Source organism: Schistocerca cancellata, chromosome 3 (assembly GCF_023864275.1).
Source record: "Schistocerca cancellata isolate TAMUIC-IGC-003103 chromosome 3, iqSchCanc2.1, whole genome shotgun sequence".
Classification (NCBI taxonomy): Eukaryota; Metazoa; Arthropoda; class Insecta; order Orthoptera; family Acrididae; genus Schistocerca; species Schistocerca cancellata.
The window spans coordinates 243,735,420-243,757,465 of NC_064628.1; the positions used below are offsets into that span (position 1 = coordinate 243,735,420).

General features: G+C 35.7%; 1 long non-coding RNA gene across 2 annotated transcripts in view; it reads left to right on the plus strand.

The window, feature by feature from the left end:
• The first annotated feature begins 8,624 nt into the window (after nucleotides 1-8,624).
• LOC126176687 (uncharacterized) overlaps nucleotides 8,625-22,046 on the plus strand; it is a 53,521-nt gene continuing 40,099 nt past the window's right edge. For both annotated transcript variants that reach the window (XR_007535645.1, XR_007535644.1), the window contains exon 1: nucleotides 8,625-8,790. This is a non-coding gene — a long non-coding RNA (uncharacterized LOC126176687). The remainder of the gene's footprint in view (nucleotides 8,791-22,046) is intronic.

Sequence of the window (22,046 nt, forward strand, 5' to 3'; positions counted from 1 at the left end):
GTCAGGCTATGTCCAGGTGATGGTGTCAGGTTACAGCAGGGTCGTTTTTGACCCCTTGGGAATATATGAACTAAACTTTGTGTTCATTTTATTTTGAAGTTTACATTTCATACTTGTATTAGGGCTGTAAGAATTATTTTTTAAAACCAGGGTAACTGGACCCTTTATGAGTCAACTGGCTCCACATGAGCCAGTTCCAACAAGCATATGGCCCAGCAGCCCCATTCCATAAATCTGTATGGAGCAACTGGGTGGCTCAAGAAACAAGAATTTAAGTAAAATCTGTATAGTCCAGGGTATAAGTAAAACAGTATGAGGTAAACACCACATTGCTATGGAGGACAACAATTTGAAACTCTACATCATACTTTTGTTTGACAAATGCTTATCAGTGAGATTCACTTCTGGCAACACTATACTTCTACTTGAGGAAGACACCATAGCTCATTTGTCCTGCGGACTCAGTCAGACTGTGCTTTCTTCTCATAACTTTTTGAAGGCATATCAACTTTGTTCAACTGATCTCCCAAGTATTTTGCTGTCTTTGAAAGAATTACAGTCTCATCACAACACCTCAAAATATTTATTTCTTTTCCTTGAACTTTTAATTCCCTTTCCAAATTTCTATCTGGCTTCCTTGGCTACATGCTTTATGTACAGATCAAACAATGTAGAGAATAAGTTGCAGCCATTCTCGCTCCCTTCTCAACTGCTGCCCACCTTTCATGCCCTTTGAGTAATATGTGCAGTCTGGTTTCCGTGGTACTTAATGTTTCATTCCCAGTTTTATTCCCAATAATTTAAAAAATTGAGAGAGTGTATTTAAGTCAACATTTTTAATTTTTTAATCTACAAAAGAAATAAGCTTTGGTCTATTTCTCTTCATTCAATATTTTAATGTAAGTGATAGGGACAGTATTGCTTTCCCGTTAGTACCTGCATGGCAGAATATATTTTGATTAATTTAATGCTACAGACAGATAACAGTGTAAAAAATTTATGAAGTGTGAAATGAGCAGAGTGAAATCTTTGGGGGGTAGCAACAAATATGATAATAGTCTGGAGTTTATGAATTTATTTTTCTTCAAGTAAATTTAATGAGACCTAACACCCTTTTGGATGTGATCCTTTCTGAAATAAACAACACTGAAAATACTCTAAGCATTCCAGCAGGTTTGTGTGTAATGGAGCATTTTTTTTTAAGACCACCTTTCAAAATGTGGGTACCCTTTATTCTCCTTGTCACAGAGCAACCAATCTGACAACAGTCTTTCAACCCAACCATAACTATTGCTAAATATATATAGCTTTCTGGCTATACAAGCAAAGTTCTAATGTCATTAACTACATACCAGTAATTCTAAGCAGTGAAATTTCACTGTGTTAGAAGTTCAAGTGAATGCACAGTGTGCATTGTACCAAACTAAGTGAAAGTTTGAACTAGAATTCCACCAAATTGAACAGCATATTTAACTCACAGCTCATTTCCTTAAAATAACTGTATTTAAAAGCTGTAGTGGTAATATCGAAATATGAACATGTAATTTATTTTTTCAAAATAATGTTAAGACATTCAACAACTTATAACCATTATGGAGTTGAGTCTTTCTGAAACACACAATTACTGTAAATACTTTAAACACATTCACAGAGAGGCAAATATTTGAAAATCTAAATAAATGGTTAGTAAAATGTACAATCACTAGCCAAAAATCAATATGTGTACTCTATGAACTGCTTATTTAAGAGGAACAAGATACATTTAATAATTTTATAAATTTTGGTGCTTTTATTAATAAATGAGGGTTGCTATGCTAGTATTTTTTTTTCTGGTCTTATGGTATCATTTCTCACATACTCACCACTGAGGGAAAGTGACCCAACAATTTCTTCTGTAAGTTATGAATATAATTAATATCCATTGTCATAGTCAGAAAATGGGAACATTGAACTCAACTTTTTGTAAATTTGTAAATTATTCATTCTTTGATGTGTCATTTCTTACAAGCAGGTGGGTGTGTGTGTGTCATTAAATACATCATCAGCAATGGTATCTGTAGATTACTGGATTGGTGAGATACAATGTTGACCAATACACTAAATGAAGTCAAGTAAACCCATGTCCTTCTAAACGTTTTACTGAAAAATAAGTCATGTTATTTCAATAAAATTTAATGTTCTGTAATGAAGTACAGTTAGCTTCTGTAGCATTCCTTTGGTCTGCTACAGAATTATGTTCACATTAACGCATTTTCGTAATTCACAGTAGAGCTACAGGCCATCAGCATAATGTATATAGGGTTATTAGAAACCACCTTCTCAGTTTTATCTCATAACAATTAGATGTTAAAATGTCCAAAACAGAAGCAGAAAATAACGAACTACTCCTCTGGTGGATTCAGTGTTGACTTCTGAACATAAAAATAACCACAAATATGTAGTGAATGTAAAACTACTAGGTCACAAAAGATTTACTGTCATCTACAATGACCAAAAAGCACATGGGTATGTACCCCACTCTTAATGAATTATATAAGCAATATTGCAATGTTAATTTTATAAGTAATATTCTGTCAATTCTTAGATTGTCTAGTCAGTCTTAGTAGAATAGTACATTGTATGCCACAAAACACTAAAAAACTGCAATTGGAAAGTAAATCTCCAAGTAAATAAAAAGTAGCTCAACAGTGTAATTCACTGAATTTGTTTGTATTGCTTCTTTTAGATAGAAAAAGTTAAAGCTGTTTGAACTCTATATGTAAATGTGTGCTTCTTCTACTGAACAAAAGTAATATTTATATTTTAACTGGATTAGCTTTTGAGATTTACACTATTTCCTCCTACTGACGAACTACAGTTTGAAAATTAAAGAATGTTTTCATTGTTTTATGCACACCTATTCAAAACTTATGTGCATATCATTAAGGGATTTGTGTTCTGTTCTTTTCATAGCTGCTTACATTAAAGCTTAAAAAGATGCCTCATATGCGAGCATGCAAGTAGATTATGACTAGCGAACTAAATAGTAAACTGATAGGGATAGAACATTTCTTCCCATTATCCTGAGGAAGAAAGTGAAGAAAAATAAAGCAGGAAAATATAATAATAACAGAAAGCTGATGAGAGTAAGAACAAGCAGTCTCAAGAAGAACTTATAAGACATGAATAAGAATTTATTTGGTAAATATTCTCATAAAAATCTAGAACAGGTACTGCAATCCTTATTATCTTCTAAGATAATGTCAGTAATTTTCATTATGAATATGTGTTGTTAGAGTAGACATCACAGAATTAAATTCTGCATTTTAAAAACAATGTAACCAAGTTTTGAGGAGGTTATCCATTTTGTTAAGTATGCCATACAATTCATGCAAATGTGCACATCAAAAAACACTTGCTAATGAACAAATAAAGTAATAACACTTTATTAATCTCAGTACTCAACACCAAAATGAACACATTAGCATAAGCCAGCTAGAAAGAACATTCTATACAGCAAAGAAAAGAAACAAAACACACACACACACACACACACACACACACACACACACACACACACACACACATAGAACTTTTTTCTATGACCATGGACGTGCAACTGGTTTTTTATAGGGCACTGTGTCCACAGAGCTCCCCTCCCCCCCTCCCGCCTCCTTCTCTCCAATGATAGGTAATGTGGAGGCAGTGGTACTTGTCAACCAGCTGGTATACTTTGGCCAACCATGCAGATGTAGGGCACTAAGTGGGGTAAGGCTGGACTGTTTCTACATTGTCCATTTATGGAAGTACCCATTAATCCATAAGTGCCCATTTAAGTGGGGTGGGAGGTTAGCATGGAGATTTGCAATAAAGTGTCATTGACTATTTCTGCAGAAGAAAAACGATGCTGTAACTCATCAGATGGCATATTAGTTGTTGCTAGGGAGTCTTCTTGCATGACAGGAAGTCCCTCACACAGCTGCAGATCATGTAGTAAACATGCCCATTTCAGTCATCAGACAGAAACTGTGAAGGGCTTCCCATTCAATAATGTTTTGAATGCCTGTTCACCGTGCTGTAGAACCCTATGTGGTGTGGAATAAGGTGGTTGTAGAGTTGTCCAGATCCTTCAACACACTGTGTATGAACATTTTGTGGATGTTTTGAGTTTGAGAAGGGGGTGTTCAGATGTGGGAAATAAGTTGGTTTTTTGTGTTTGACCAAAAAGTATGAGGCATTTGCCACAAAGGGTATCCACCAAGCATGATGAGTCTGTCCAATGGGGAGAATGCCACTTGTGTGTTTCCTTAAGAATGCAGTGTCAAAATTAGACAAGGCCGTTACTTTATGGTTGTTCAAACCTGTTATATACTGCTCAATCTGCATAACTCAATTACCAGATGTGATTCAAATTGACATTTTTTCCCATGGTAATTGATGAGAAGCATCTGAAACATATGATCCACCTCTATAGACATCCAGAGCAGTGGAGTTGGCTGTCATATCCAGCAGCAGGACTGTCTCTAACCAGAAGGTTACTCAGACTCTGGCTAACAGTAGGTAATGGCAGCCAATTCTGGACCCATGATGTGTAAGTAGACATGCTGTAAGCTTCCTCTAGATATTGTATATTTGTCATGCTGTGGGAAAGTGTGACAGGCGATCTCATTGTGTTAGCAGCTGATGCATGTTTGTGTCCATTTCCAGCTATCAGATATCACGTTGAGCCACATGAACAGCACCATGACGAACTTGATGGTCAGTTGGATGGAGATGTATGAAAATTTATGTAAGTTATCAAAAATTAGCCTGCAAAAATTTTGAGGGTATAGAAAATAGACCAATATGTTGTGATGTATCGCACCATATGTGCTTATCTGCACCAGGAATGTGTACTTGTTCTAGTGTCAACTTTATGATACTTGAGCCATGTCGCAGCTAAGCTCATTTGAATTACCCCCCAGATTATTTCACTTGTTTTCACCGCAGTGATAGGGGGTGTGATCGCTGAGTGCTGTTGGCGCTGGAGTGCAAAGCAACAGTTTGGAGGACTGCTCGGTCGGGAGACGTGGACAGGACGGAAGCGGCGGGGAGTCAACTGGTGCCTGCCGATTAAGGACTGTGATGAGTATGGCTGTTTGCGAGCATGTGGGGAGGGCGGAATGCTCGCTTGCTTAGCATCGTTCTCCATGACCAGCTGTTGGGCCTAGCACTTGAGTGTAACAAGAAACTGCATTGGTGTGGTTCTCGTCACCTAGCTAAGGCCGAAATTTTCATATACTTTTATACATTTAATGATCATTACTTCATTATGTGGTTGGTACTTGTAGCCAACATTTTGTGATTTGAAATACTTCAGAGAATATCATCATGTGCCAGGTGTCTACTGTGAATAATTCTTAATTTGTTTCATAGTGTATGGCACGGTATCCACTATCATCGATCATTTTATGAAAGTTCTGTCCAAATTATTATTACATTAGGCTTTGTTAAAATTGGTGCATTTAAATTGCAAATTTTTTAATTCTACTAATATTGCTTAGGATAAACCCATCTATTACTTGATATTGCCATATTTATGTATTAAGTTGTGTGTCTTCTCGAGACTGACTAAATTGATTTTGGAACACATGGGGCGAGTATTTAAATGAAAATTTGCTAGATAGCACAACCGTCGTGAAATTGAAAACTTGACAGTGTTTACTCATGTCACCAGTCATTGATGTTATTTCTGTCTTGTAGCTTACTTAACTGATATAAAATAATTTGGGTTACGAAAGGTGAATTGATGTCACCTGGGAGAAATATTGACATTCGTGCAGGGTTTACGTAAGCTTAAGTGAAATGAGGAGGTAAAAGAAAAAAAAAACCCTGTTTATCATAGCTTTTTAAAAAAAAAAAAAAAGAAGCTGGCAGTAGGGAATTTGTTACACTCTTGCCAAATTTGAATTTTTTTTTTAAGGTTTGGTTTACATGTAGTACAAGTCACAAGTTCAATATTTTTCTGGTGTAATTGTTAATATTTGTACATGTTGCACTATTGTACGATATAATATACCCTTTACTAACAGTACCTTTACAAAATGTTTCAGAGTGGGGCTGCAGGTTCTTCTAGAGAATGTACTGTCATTCACTACAAGCCAAAATAAACACTAATGTAAGATGAAGACATCACCAGTCCTTCCTTCTTCCCACTCCTTTCCTTTCAACCCTTCTGCCAGAATACGGAACCACTGGATTCAAGAGCTTGCATGTTGCTATAACTTGTGGGTGTGTTTTCTCTTGCTACCATGTGGTGAGTAGATTTTTTAGCCATCCAATTATATAATAATTGAGAAAATTAGTTAGAAAGCTGCCACTATGAAAGGAACTGCTGCCTTCGCGGTTTTATATGTAGTCATTGTTTAACTGTTATTATTATCTCCATACTTATAACATTACGTTGATACTTATCAAAGAACGTATTTTTACATCTGCACTGTGTTTGATTTATAGTACATTATTAGTTGGTGTACAGCTTCATAATAAACATTGTTTGTTGTCATGTAGCCAGCAGAACTTCTTTCCCTCTGAACCTAGACATTCAGATATTTTGTTGGTTGGTTGGTTGGTTTGGGGAAGGAGACCAGACAGCGTGGTCATCGGTCTCATCGGATTAGGGAAGGATGGGGAAGGAAGTCGGCCGTGCCCTTTCATAGGAACCATCCCGGCATTTGCCTGGAGTGATTTAGGGAAATCACGGAAAACCTAAATCAGGATGGCCGGACGCGGGATTGAACCGTCGTCCTTCCGAATGCGAGTCCAGTGTCTAGATATTTTGTAGAAAGGTGTCTAATGAGGTACATTTTCAATTTTCTTTTAAACTGGTATGGACTTTGTAATGGGACATCCTCCTCTAGCATTACTTTTCTTCAACTGTATTTGTTGATATTATTTTTCAAATCTTGAACGGGTCAGTATTATCTCAGCTGCTTTTCTGTAAACTTTCATATAATTTTATACACAACATGTTATCATCTGTTACTATAGGTTATCCATCTTGAACTGACTGCACTCTAACTAACAATAACTACACCAGATACATTTTATTTTGTTTACAAAGCATCTTCCATGATTACTCTGTAAACTGGATACATATGTCTGTGCATTTTTTTAATTTTTTTAGGTTAAAAAGAGCATTTTCCTTATAAAGTTGGTTTGCAAGCTACTTGTGGTGTCTCTTTACATAATCTGCTCCTTCCCTTCTTGTTAGCAGTGGTTGGTGTTGCAGGCTTCATTTCACATCTCCGCTCAGCAGATTTTGGTATTCTGCACTGTTTCCTGTGCTGCACTATTTACAATTGACTTTCTTAACTGTTTTTCATTGTGCTCTGCCACAGTGTTTATGTCTATTCATTTGTTTTTGTTCACATTGTGAGTGTTGCCAACCTACATAACGATTTTGTTTCTGTGTGTGCTTGTGTGTGTGTGTGTGTGTGTGAGAGAGAGAGAGAGAGAGAGAGAGAGAGAGAGAGAGAGAGGGGGGGGGGGGGGAGGGAGAGAGAGACTTAGTGAAATTGTCTTGTATGTAGGCAGGGATGTGAGAAGAGTGGAGTTGGTTTGCAAGTGATGGGGGGGGGGGGGGGGGGGGGTGGAGGAAAGGCAGGGATGGGCCTGCTGGACAGTGATTATAGGACAGATTCTGGGAGAAAATGGTAGTGGTAAATGTAGCCTGTGGTTATATGTGTACTTTTAATGTTATATTAAGTGGTCAATCAGTTTAAAGAGTGTGTGGTTTGCCAAGTTGAACTGATCATTTACGAGTTGTTTCTTTTCTGTTATGGTTTTTTGGATGTGGTACTTTTGTTTTAGGGTGAAGAGATATTTTTTGTTGTTGTTTATCCTTTTGATTTCCATATCTAATTGTAATTTTATGTTGGTGTTGGTGTAAGTGTTCTGCTAAAGTTGAATGATTTGTCCTATACTTCCAAGTTCTTACTGTTCTTTGTATCTGACATCAAATATCCTCCTTGTTTTACCTATGTATCTTCCATCACATGTATTGTATTTCAGTTGGTATATTCTTAATTTCTGACATAGATCAGCTTTTCTTATTGTAAGGAAGTATAGGACAAATCATTCAACTTTTGCATAACACAACACCAACACAAAATTACAACCAGAGATGTAGACATGGAAATCATAACGATAAACAACAACAAGTACACCTCCACACCTTACAAGAAAACTACCACTTCCAAAAAACCATAACAGAAAAGAAACAACTCGTAAATGGTCAATTCAACTTGGCAAACCACACACTCTTTAAACTGACTGACTGCTTAATAGAACATTAAAAGTACACATATAACCACAGCCTCCATTTACCACTACCATTTCCTCCCAGATTCTGTCCTATAATCACTGTTAAGGCCCATCCCTGCCTCCCCCCCCCTCCCTCCCTCCCTTGCTTGCAAATCAACCCCACTCCTCTTACTTTTCTACCTACATACAAGACAATTTCTCTCTCTCTCTCTCTGTCTCTTACACACACACACACACACACACACACACACACACACACACACACACACACAAACAAAATCATTTTGTAGGTTGGCAACACTCACAATGTGAACGGAAACAAATGAATAGGCATAAACACTTTGGCAGTGCAGAATGAAAAATAGTTAAGAAAGTCAGTTGTAAATAGTGCAGCGTAAGAAATACTGCAGAATGCCAGAAGCTGCCAAGTAGAGATGTGAAATGAAGTCTGTTGACACCAACCACTGCTAGTAAGAAGGGAAAGAGCAGATTATGTAAAGAAACACTGTAAGTAGCTTGCAAACCAATTCACAAAGAAAATGCCGTTTTTAACTCAAAACAATCAAAAAATGTACAAACGTATGTATCTAATTTAGAGAATAACCACGGAAGATGCTTTGTGAATTAAAGTGAAACGCATCTGGTGTAATTCTTTGTAATTAGATTGCAGTCAGCTCAAGACAGATAACCTATAGTAAAAGATGTTAACATCTGCTGTGGAAGATGGAGACACAAACAAATGTACAGTATGTTATATATACATAGCTAAAATTTATGATAAGGAATAACTCTACTTTTGATTCTACAATCGATAAGTACTAGCTCTGAATGTGTAGGTATTTTTTATTTATTTTTTATTTTTTTTTAATTTGAAATTATGAATTATTGATAATGAAGTAATTTAGCAACGAATCATATATACAACAAACATTAGAGGCAACATACAAAGTAGAATATTCATAATGCATATTTATTTTTGTTGTTTGGTTTCTAGATACTCTGTCAGACTGTAAAAGCAATGATCAATTAAATATGCCTTAATTAATTACACAATCTAGTATTGTTTACTATGTTTATTTCTGGATTCATTTATCAAATAATAATCGAAATTAATAGAAATTTTCTTGTCAAGAAAAATTATAACCCCTTTGGAATATGGTTATTACTGCAGAGTGAAGGAGTAGTAACCATACCTCTGATGTGATCACACATAATTTTGTATTTTGGGTGAACAATATAATTTCAGAATGTTTAATGTGAAAATTCAAAACACTGTATAGTAACTACAAAAATTCTGTTATAACAAGCTTCAAATTTATTTAGATCAATTCAACCATGAGGATCTAACATGCGAGAATTTCAGCATTAAGAATCAGACCCCTAGACAAGAAAAACTAGAGCCAACTCTACATGAAAAGCTAAGTAAACTAAAAAGTTTATTGTAATCATCGCACCTCTCAAATTTTTCATAAAAGACTTTGCTTATTGTGGCCAATAACTGGAATTAAGAAAGATGGGGGGAGATTACAAGTGGGGGTGTCATCTGTGATTAATTGACAAAAATGAAGTTTTGTCTGTTGCAGAAATTTGCTTTATTTCATTGATTTTTGAAATTTATGTATGAATAAATTTTCAATCACATGGAGGAAAAACTGAAGGCTGCCTAACAAAGAACATGTATACCAACAGTAACAGTGTACTACCAATAATGATGAACTGGATCAAATGAAAGTGAAGAGGACTTTACAACTAAAACCAGGGACATCAAAAAGGAAAGATAAGTACTAACTATTTGTGAAGTTAGTTTGGTTGTGGACTCATGAACTTGTTAACAAAATGAATAAGGACAAAAGCAAAGCTGAGGTAGAAATGAGAGCTGCAGGTTCTAGTCAGGACATGTTTTGAGCCGAGTGAAATCATAGTCAGTAAAAAAAGAGTACAAACTGATATTCTGCTGTTCATTTTGGCACTACTAAAGGAAATGAAGGCAGATAACAATAGCAAATTTTAGGCAGATAATGATCAGGTAACTGAAAACAATAGAAAAATGGACAGGGCAGAAGATGAGATAGCTCATATTCGTAAGAGTTAAGAAATCGGTTGTCAGAGGGGTCAAAAAGTGTGAATGAAAAAGCTGAGCCAGCAGCTGTGGTCATGCAGTACTAGGCGCTTCAGTCCGGGACCACGCGGCTACTACGGTCGCAGGTTCAAATCCTGCCTCAGCCATGGATGTGTGTCATGTCCTTAGGTTAGTTAGGTTTACGTAGTTCTAAGTCTAGGGGACTGGTGACCTCAGATCCTAAGTCCCATAGTGCTTAGAGCCATTTGAACCACTTGAAAAAGCTGATGTTTTATAAAACAAATTTATTGTTTTGGAAAATGAGTTTATAGCGGAGTTAGTGAAACAATCAAAGAATGTTGATGATATCATATAAACAGAAGGCTGTAGTAGAAAAAAAAACCAACAAAATGTCACCAGTTTAAACCAAAAAATTTTAAATCTAGAAAACAGTATTCAAATTAATGTAACTGTTTTATATCAAAAAATTTCAGCAGTTCAGGAAATTTCTCTGAACTAAAATTTGTGTGCCAACAATGGTATTGTGTGGTCCAACACTCCATCAAAAGTTTTCCATCAGGTAATTTACATCCAGTGGATTTTACGCACCACTGCAGAGAACGTTTTGTGTCAAGCATGAATGTCAATCAAATAATCAAATTTCATGATATGTCTGTATTAGCCATACGCTAAATAAATAAATAATCAAATTTGTTAAAAGATTTCTTGTAGGCAAACGTCTGTCATGGGTAAATTTAAATATAAGTCAGTGGGAAACATATAAGAGTTTCAACAAAAATTTTTAAAACAAATTTTGGTCAGAAGTTGGAGAGGGGAATCAAAAGTGAATTTTTGAATGGTACTAATTATAAAAATAGGGACAGTACTTTGAAAGTGTTTTGTGGGAACCAACTTAGAAAATTAGCACATCTTGACAAACCATTTGATGAAATGACCTCGATTGATAGACTTAAAAGGAGATTACCAGAAAGATTGCAGCAGGCTTTAGTACTTAGATTTGAAAAGTGTCATGAACAATTTTTACGAATTTGGACAGGCTGGATAGCACAGTAGAATGAAGTATGTACCATAATTATAGGAATGATAGAAATCACAATGGAATTAATCACAGAAACAGAGATAATAATAACTTCAATGAGGATCAAAGAGTCCATAGACAGGAAACAGGAAGAATATCATATTTCTCATTCATATTTTGATCAAAAGTTTTGGGATACTATGTTTAATTATGATGATGTAAGTGCTAATCACAAATCACAATGTGAGAATTTTGATGCAGTATTTACTAATGATTTTTTCCCTTGGGCAGAAAACTGTGTTATTGATGTATGTAAATCAGGTGATGACTGTACTGTGTACTGAACTAGGTGGTATTTTTGATGTAGATGTGAATGAGAACTGTGAAGTAACTGAGGTAGGCAAGTCTAAGACTGGTGGCTTATCGCAAATGAATGTAGGTGAGGGAAGTGACTTTGATGGAGATGAGACTTGTAGTGTCAGTGATGTTGTTGATAAAGTACTTTTAGAGGAATATGATGATGATGGTGATGAGTATCAGATATTTGTGGGGTTTGAGAATAATGAAGTTTCAGAGTTATTTGTAAATGATGTTGACAATACAGGTAAGATAAGCAATTTATGTGATGTTGTAAGTTTGTTTGAGACCAGATTTACAATAATATTGATAAACTGCATTCTGAATAAATTAGCTGTGGTTAGTCATAATTTGTATCCCAGTTGGTAGAATGAAATGAAGGAGGATCTAAGGAGGAAGTGTATTTTGATGGTGATGTTTTTTGTGTTCCTTCTGTTTACCTGACAACTTGAGTAATCAAAACAATGTTATGATATGCATAAAGTTGATAAACCCTTGTGAAGACAGAGTGGATGAAATTGAAAGTGACCTTTTGCATGAAGTGTCTGGCAATAGAGAGGATGATTCCAATTTTGGGTGTCCTTACATTAAAATTAAGATTGATCACTGGGAAAGCAACTGTTTGATTGATACAAGTAGCCCAATTTCTGGTGTATCTGAATAATTTAAGGACAGGATCAAGTATAGTAAGAATTTTGTGGAAAAGCCTGTTGTAGGTGTAAAGGTAAGAGGAGCTACATGTAAGCAAAGCAAGTTGGTAAAATCTTAGGTACTTTTACTTTTAGTATAGAGGGCAAGACCTTTGAGCATGGATGTTTAGTTATCCCTAGTCTGGAAGAAAACAATTCTTGGTATGGATTGGATAGTGAAATCTGAGGCTTGTTCTGGATGGAGTGCTAAAGAATTCTTTATTTTGGAACCTAAAAGTAATACTTATGTGAAAACTAATTTCTGTGTTTTAAACTGTGGGAAAAGTTGTAACAATTTGCAAAACATTCTGGACCAAGGTGAATACAAGATGTTTGATGATGATATAAATTTTGATGAGACTGAGGATCAGGATTTTGGAAGTGTAGTAGATTCTAAAGTGAGGGAATCTACAATTCTTAAAGAGCAACAAAAGGAACAACTTAGGAATTTGTTATTGATGTTTAGAAGTGCACTCAGTGAAAGGCCAGGGAAAATGAAAAGCTGTCAGTGCATGCTTTACCTTAGAGATCGTCAACCTTTATTTCTCATGCCATATAGTACACCATTTCCAAAAAGGAAAGATGTAGAGAAAGAAATTCCGGAAATGGAAATGTGGGGAGTAATTGAGAGACGTAGGTGTGCTTACAATAATCCTTCGGTTGTGACAGTTAAGATAAATGGTAGAGCGAGAATTGTTTTGTACTCAAGACATCTTAATAAGTTTCTTATCAGAGAGAATTGCCATCCTGAGAACATGGACCCGCTGTTATACAAATATGATTATGTAAAATTTATGAGTAGTTTGGACTTGACCTCTTGATTTCATTCAGACTTCACTTGAAATTATTGCTAGAAAGTATACTGCATTTTTGTGTGGAGGTAAGTGTTTTCAATACTCTTTGGTATCATTTGGGCTAAATGTATCTATCTGTAGCTCAATTCATAATACCCCTGGATTCTGTCTTTGGAAGTGAAGTGAGATCAAAATAGTGTATGTTAATGACATTCTGGCCAATGAAAAGACTTGGGAACAGCATTTGGATCTGTTATGATAGGTGTTTTCAAAAGTGAAATCAGGAGGTATAACTTTGAAAATAGGTAAGTGTAAATTTGGTGTGAAAGAAGAAGAATTTTAGGACATGCTATATCTGAGAAAGGAATTTCACCTGATAAAGAGAAACTTGACACTATGGCTAATTTTCCTGCTCCTTGCAACAGAAAACAGGCTTAAATAATTTTTTAGGTTAACTGGATTGTCTAGAAAATTTTGTGGCAGCCAAGCTTTGCTTCATGCCTGTGTGAACTTTGGAAGTAGAATACTTTCCGGGTTTGGAATCACTATGGTCAGAATGTTTTTGATGAGATCAAAGGACAGTTGTGTGAAAGTCAGATATTGTTCAGACTGGATTCATCTCTTCGTTTTTGTATTATAACAGAAAGTAGTGATGGTTTGGGTGCTCATTTATTTCAGGAGGTTAAAGTTGAAGGTGTTATTGAACATAGCATTTGCTAGTAGAGTATTGCAGAAGCATGAAAAGACATACAGTGTAACTAAGATAAAACTTTTTTCTGTACACTGGCGTTCAATGAGTTTGAAAATTATTAACAATCTCACAAAGTCATCATCTCTATTGATCCCAAAGCATTATGTTATCTCTAGGTGTGTATGCTGTACCATAACTGAATTACTTGGTGGGCCTTGTTTTTACAGCAGTTGTGGAATCAGATACATTAAAGGCAAAGAAAATGTAGTTGCATATGCTTTGTGTAGGCTATATTTAGGGAGTGAATCACTTTGGAGAAGGAGAGAGAGAAAGAGAGAGAGAGAGTTTAAAATTATACACTTGAGAGGTGTGAAAGAGGAAAAATAGATCTTGAAAATTTGCAAAGACATCCACATCTATAAAAATCATGACCAAAATTGGAAGCTGCCCAGGGTAGCCGCGCGGTCTGTGGCAACTTCTCATGGTTCGCATGACTCCCCCCATTGGAGGTTTGAGTCCTCCCTTGGGCACGGGTGTGTGTGTCGTCCTTAGCGTAACATAGTTTAAGTTACATTAAGTAGTGTGTAAGCTTAGGGACGGATGAATTCAGCAGTTTGGTCCCATAAGACCTTACCAAAAATTTCCAAAAATTCCAAAATTGCAAATTGGTTAAGAGCATGTTGGGTACGAAAGGAGAAGAAAAGACAGAACAGTATTATAAGGTACGCAAGGGTATTTTATTCAGGAGACATAAGAGTGACTCAGATGATGGAAACTGTGTTGGCCAGAACAATGTATTGATACTTGAATTACTTATACACGTGAGTTTTGGTCATTGTGGATCAGCCAAATGCACACAAAATATTCAGGTAAACATCTATTTTTTACAACATATGAAGGAGCATCAAGAAGAACTCATGTCAAGAAGATCTCATGTCTGTAGACGTCTGTGGAGCTTTGCCTAAGTCTAAGAACGGGTTTTGTTATGTTTTTTTGGTGGTTGATGTATTTTCAAAGTTGATAAAGCTGTTTCCTCTTAAGGAAGCCACCAGCAAGCAAATCATCTCTAAGTTGTAAAACACATATTTTCATCAGGTGCATATTCCTAAAACAATTTTATCTGATAATGGTTCTCAGTTTACATTACAAGCTTGAAAATGATTTTTGTTGATCATGTAACAATAAGGCAGATTCTAACATCTGTGTACCATTTTTGAAGTAATCCTCCAGAAAGATATATGAGAGACACTGAAAGACTGTTTAGAACATACTGTAGTAAGAATCACACCAGTAATTTTGAGGATAATATGAACAGCGTACAACATTCTTCAACAGGTTTTCCATCATTTGAAATCATGTTTAATCACAGACCAGCTAACTGTTGAGTTTCCACCATGTAAAATTCTGTCTCCACAAGAGAGGGAAGAATGTGTTCGGGAGATGATGAAAACACAGGAGGATGATGATAAGATAGATTTTCTAAGTTTGAAGTAGGAGGTCTTGTGTTGGTGAAAGCCAAACAGAAATCTAGTGTTGACATCTGAGATAAAGAAATTTTTTGATATTTATATTGGACCATTCAAAATTTTTGAAAATCCACATCCTAATGCATATAGACTTGTGTATACTAAATGTAAGGAGTTGTTTTGATTACGCAGTATCACTGAACTGAAGGCGTATATTTTAAAGTTCTGTCTTATCTATTGACTGAGTTTAAATCTATGCCACACTATATTTGCAGGTTCATATAACTATATAATTCTGTTTTGTAATAGATTAGTGCTTTAGATTTTGATGCATACATGCCATGTGACTAAGTGGGTAGTTCCTTTTACAGTTTTGAAATGGGACAATGCCATTAAATATCTAGTAATAAGTTTCTTATTTTAGAAAGCTTTTAGTGTTAAATGTTATTATTATTTCTGTGTACTCTGCAGAAAATAATTAAATTTAATTGTCGTGAACTCTTTTGGGTAAGTCATGGGTGTTGTGGTAAATTGAGTGAAGACTTGTTTTATTCATGTGTACTGTAAATATTAATAAGAGTGTCTTAAAGTTACATATGTGCAGACCAAACACTTACGTATGTTAAACACTGAATTTTTATGTCAGTACATCAAGTCCAAATTTCATTTTGTAGGCATTTGTCAGATGCTGCATCAGTGCAGTCCAACTTGTCTTGTGTACATAATTTATTCTAACCTGCTAATTGCTAATTCACTGTTACACTGACATCTCTTTAGTATATCAGTGTATATTACCTTACTAGTTCATTTTTTCATTGCATTTATCTCTGTTTATTAATGTACCATATATATAAACATTTTTAATCCATTCTGACATGAACACTGTATACTTATTTTTTTAATATAAATAGGCAATAAATATGAGGTGTGATGTGAGTTGAACAGCATATTTGGTACACAAAGCAGAGTTTCAGAATTTGATGTGAAAGCTAGACGGGAAGTTACCTATCCATTGGTGTGTGTGATGAGGAATCTAGGGAGGGAACTGAAAAATGTATATGGATCCACTCCCACATTCCTGTAAGGCTGCACCCTTGTTGGTCCAGTCACCTTGCAAGAGATCATTGCCACTGCGTAATGTACTTAAGCATCTGTCAACTACATCAGAGTCAAGCATCTGTCAACTACATCAGTCTTGTGACTGAAATTTGTAAATTGTTAGCCAAGAAATTATCCTATATGAAAAATTCATGGAACTATTTGTTTAGAAAAGTAATCACTGCTATGGACAGTGTTATTCCACATAAATGTATATTTATTCAAGTAGGGAGATTAACTTCCCAGTACATTATGTAACTTTAAGTACTGCTGTGGTAGGCTGATGTTCTATGACTGATGATTTGTGATGTTCAACACAGAAATGTGAAACCTTAAAAAGTTTAAGTTTACATTCCATGAACCATGTCGTAAATAACAATCAGAATCTGAAAAAATTAAGCGCTGATAGGTTAGTAGGACTCCCCCCATGAACCATGGACCTTGCCGTTGGTGGGGAGGCTTGCGTGCCCCAACGATACAGATAGCTGTACCGTAAGTGCAACCACAACGGAGGGGTATCTGTTGAGAGGCCAGACAAACGTGTGGTTCCTGAAGAGGGGCAGCAGCCTTTTCAGTAGTTGCAGGGGCAACAGTCTGGATGATTGACTGATCTGGCCTTGTAACATTAACCAAAACGGCCTTGCTGCTGTGGTACTGCAAACAGCTGAAAGCAAGGGGAAACTACAGCCGTAATTTTTCCCGAAATTTTTTTCAAAAATGAAATCAACAAGAAGTGCAAAATGGCTAAGCAGGCATGGCTAGAGGTCAAATGTAAGGATGTGGAGGCTTATCTCACTAGGTGTAAGATAGATACAGCCTACAGGAAAATTAGAGAGACATTTGGAGAAAAGAGAGCCACTTGTATGAATACCAAGAGTTCAGATGGAAACCCAGTTCTAAGCAAAGAGAGGAAAGCAGAAAGGTGGAAGGAGTATATAGAGGGTCTATACAAGGGCGATGCACTTGAGGACAATATTATGGAAATGGAAGAAACTGTAGATGAAGATGAAATGGGAGATACGATACTGCATGAAGAGTTTGACAGAGCACCGAAAGACCTGAGTCGAAACAAGGCCCCGGGAGTAGACAACATTCCATTAGAACTACTGACGGCCTTGGGAGAGCCAGTCCTGACAAAACACTACCATCTGGTGAGCAAGATGTATGAGACAGGCGAAATACCCTCAGACTTCAAGAAGAATATAATAATTTCAATCACAATGAAAGCAGGTGTTGACAGATGTGAAAATTACCACACTATCAGTTTAATAAGACACAGCTGCAGAATACTAACACGAATTATTTACAGACAAATGGAAAACTGGTAGAAACTGACCTCGGGGAAGATCAATTTGGATTACGTAGAAATGTTGGAACACGTGAGGCAATACTGACCTTACGACTTATCTTAGAAGAAAGATTAAGGAAAGGCAAACCTACGTTTCTAGCATTTGTAGACTTAGGTAAAGTTTTTGACAATGTTGACTGGAATACTCTCTTTCAGATTCTAAATGTGGCAGGGGTAAAATACAGGGAGCGAAAGGCTGTTTACAATTTGTACAGAAACCAGATGGCAGTTATAAGCGTCGAGGGGCATGAAAGGGAAGCAGTGGTTGGGAAGGGAGTGAGACAGGGTTGTAGCCTCTCCCCTATGCTATTCAATCTGTATATTGAGGAAGCAGTAAAGGAAACAAAAGAAAAGTTCGGAGTAGGTATTAAAATCCATGGAGAAGAAATAAAAACTTTGAGGTTTGCCGATGACATTGTAATTCTGTCAGAGACAGCAAAGGACTTGGAAGAGCAGTTGAATGGAATGGACAGTGTCTTGAAAGGAGGGTATAAGATGAACATCAATAAAAGCAAAATGAGGATAATGGAATGTAGTCGAATTAAGTCGGGTGATGCTGAGGGAATTAGATTAGGAAATGAGACACTTAAAGTAGTAAAGGAGTTTTGCTATTTGGGGAGCAAAATAACTGATGATGGTCGAAGTAGAGAGGATATAAAATGTAGACTGGCAATGGCAAGGAAAGCATTTCTGAAGAAGAGAAATTTGTTAACATCGAGTATAGATTTAAGTCTCAGGAAGTCGTTTCTGAAAGTATATGTATGGAGCGTAGCCATGTATGGAAGTGAAACATGGACAAAAACTAGTTTGGACAAGAAGCGGACAGAAGATTTCGAAATGTGGTGCTACAGAAGAATACTTAAGATTAGATGGGTAGATCACATAACTAATGAGGAGGTATTGAATAGGATTGGGGAGAAGAGAAGTTTGTGGCACAACTTGACTAGAAGAAGGGATCGGTTGGTAGGACATGTTCTGAGGCATCAAGGAATCACAAATTTAGCATTGGAGGGCAGCGTGGAGGGTAAAAAATCGTAGAGGAAGACCAAGAGATGAATTCACTAAGCAGATTCAGAAGGATGTAGGTTGCAGTAGGTACTGGGAGATGAAGGAGCTTGCACAGGATAGATTAGCATGGAGAGCTGCATCAAACCAGTCTCAGGACTGAAGACTACAACAACAACAGGTTAGTAGGCACACATTTCAATGAAATTTCTTATCTCAACACTCAGAATGTATTATTTATTTTTATCAATTGCAAATCAATCTTCTAGACTCCTATGTAAGTAGGTTAGTTTGTATGAACAATTAGCAAATAGTGTGGAAGCCACTTATGATTGTGTCATAAATCGAGCGTAGACTGTACAACAAGATGCTTACATTTCTGATTTTGCACACTGCTTTTGGTCCTCAAGCTACTCATGCATGTCATCATTAAAAGCTATTTATGATGTTGATTACCTGTATTTGTCCTCAGTACTGCATTATTGTATCTCACTGGAACTTGATTTGTGTACAAACTCATGCTTACCCTTGTTTTGGGTACCTGTGGTCATCACGACTGTGTGTGTGTACTCAAGGAAGGTGTGCAACTATTGATTAAGGCTAGATGCTTCCTCTAATCATTCTTTCCATATGATTCAACTTATCAATATATGTTTATGAACTTTATCCATGTTGTTGTGTTGAAACATACCTGCTGGTGTGTACCCAGTGTGATTGGGATTCATGGGTTGGTTCCCACATCGTAAGGACAGGCCTTAATATTTTTTCAGTATTTTCTCCTTTCATGAGTCAACATTCTTACGTACTCTGGTTTATGTGGCTGACTGAATTTGTACTATACTCCTACTTGTGATTGAGTATTTCTTCTGGTCTGTACCAGTCATTGTGAGTTTTTCAATTTGGCTCGCTTGTCATTCTCTTAGGCTATCAATAGTTTTTCTTCTCTTTTGATGATTTTAAAGGTGTGATTTTATAGATGTAAACTTGCAATTTGAAATTCTAGTAATTTACATTGCCTCTGCTCTTATCTCTACAGTTCAGTGTTGTAATATTCTAGTTTTGACTTTATCATTTGTCTTGAGGCAGAATATTCCACAGATCTGAAAATCTGAATGCCATGTCCTCATATATGTATAGATAATGAGTTGTATAGAAGATATTTTTCTTGCATTCTCTGTTATATGTTATGTATCAGATAGTTCTACATGTCTGTGTTCTATCTTTTGGCATCATTTTGTACACTGTTAGGCAAACCTTATAGCAGGTCACAAAATATTGTAAACCTACTATGTGAGTAGGATATTGTATTGGGGCATCCTCCTCTAGCATTACTTTTCCTCAACAGTTGTTGTCGATACCAGTACTATTTTTTGAATTTTGGACATTTCAGTATTATTTCGGCTGCTTTTCTGAAAACTTTAATATAATTTTATACACAGAATGTTATGTTTCAAGATAAAGTTTATCAAAAGTTATTGCTTTATTTTTGAAGTTAGAATCGATAAGTATCAGCTCTGAATGTACAGTTAATTTTTTTCTTTTTTTTTTTTTAGAAACATTTGTAATTACAAATTTTTTGGCACACTTAAAATGTATATTATTAATTACACAATCTAGTACTATTTTCTATGTTTATTTTTGACTTTCATTTATGAAATAGTATTGGAAATTAATAGAAAATTATTTGTCAAGAAAAATTCTAACCCCTTTGGAATATGGTTATTACCATAGAGTGAATGAGTAATAAGCTTTCCTCTGATGTGATTGCACATAATTTTGTATTTTGGGTGAACAATGTATTTTCAGCATTGTTAATGTGAAAATTCAAAAGACTGTATGATACACAAAATGTGATAAAATATATTAATGTAACAACAAAAATTCTGTTATAACAATCTTCAAATTTATTTAGATCAATTCAACCATGAGGACCCAACATGTGAGAATTTCAGCATTTAGAATCAGACCCCTAGACAAGAAAAACTGGAGCCAACTCTACATGAAAAACTAAGTAAACTAAAAAGTTTCTTTGCTTATTGTGGCCAAATAACTGAAGTTAAGAAAGATGGGAGAGAGTACAAGTGGGGGTGTCATCTGTGAATAGTTGACAAAAATGAAGTTTTGTCTGTTGCAGAAACTGCATTATTTCATTTATTTTTTAAATTTATGTATGAATAAATTTTCAATCACACGGAGGGAAAACTGAAGGCTACCAAACAAAGAACATTTATACCAACAGTGACAATGTACTACCAATAATGATGGACTGGATTGTATGAAAGTGATGAGGACTTTACAACTAAAACCAGGGACATCAAAAAGGAAAGATAAGTACTAACTATTTGTGAAGTTTGTTTGGTTGTGGACTCATGAACTTGTTAACAAAATGAATAAGGACAAAAGCAAAGTTGAGGTAGAAATGAGAGCTGCAGGATCCAGTCAGGACATGTTTGAGCCGAGTGAAATCATAGTCAGTAAAGAAACAGTAAAAACTGATATTCTGCAGTTCATTTTGGCAAAACTAGAGGAAAGGAAGACAGATAACAATAGCAAATTTAAGGCAGTTAACTATCAGTTAACTGAAAACAACAGAAAAATGGACAGAGTACAGAATGAGATAGCTCAATTTAGTAACCAAGTTCCAGAGTTGAAAAATGGGTTGCCAGAGAGGTTGAAAAGTGTGAATGAAAAAGCAGATGTTTTATAAAATAAATTTATTGTTTTTTAAACTGAGTTTGTATTGGAGTCAGTGAAAGAATCAAAGAATGTTGATGACATCAGAGACAACAGAAGGTTGTAGCAGAAAAAAAGCAACAAAATGTCATCAGTTTGAACCAAAGAATTTCAAAACTGGAAAACAGTATACAAACTAAAGGACAAGTTTTATATCAAAAAATTTTATCACTTCAGCAAATTTCTCTGAACCAAAATTTGTGTGCCAACAATGGTAATATGTGGTCCAACACTCTTATCAAAAGTTTTCCATCAGATAATTTACATCCAGTGGATTTTACACACCACTGCATAGTTTTGTTTCAGGCATGAATGACAGTCAAAAATTAAATTTATGTGTACAACAGATCAGTAATTTCAGTTACCAGTGATGAAAACTATCAAGGGGTAAAATTTCTCGGAAGTGAATGTAAAAATTCCAGGATTCTTAAAAACACTTCTGCAAGATGTATGTTTATCTACTTTCTACATCAGTCATACTGCT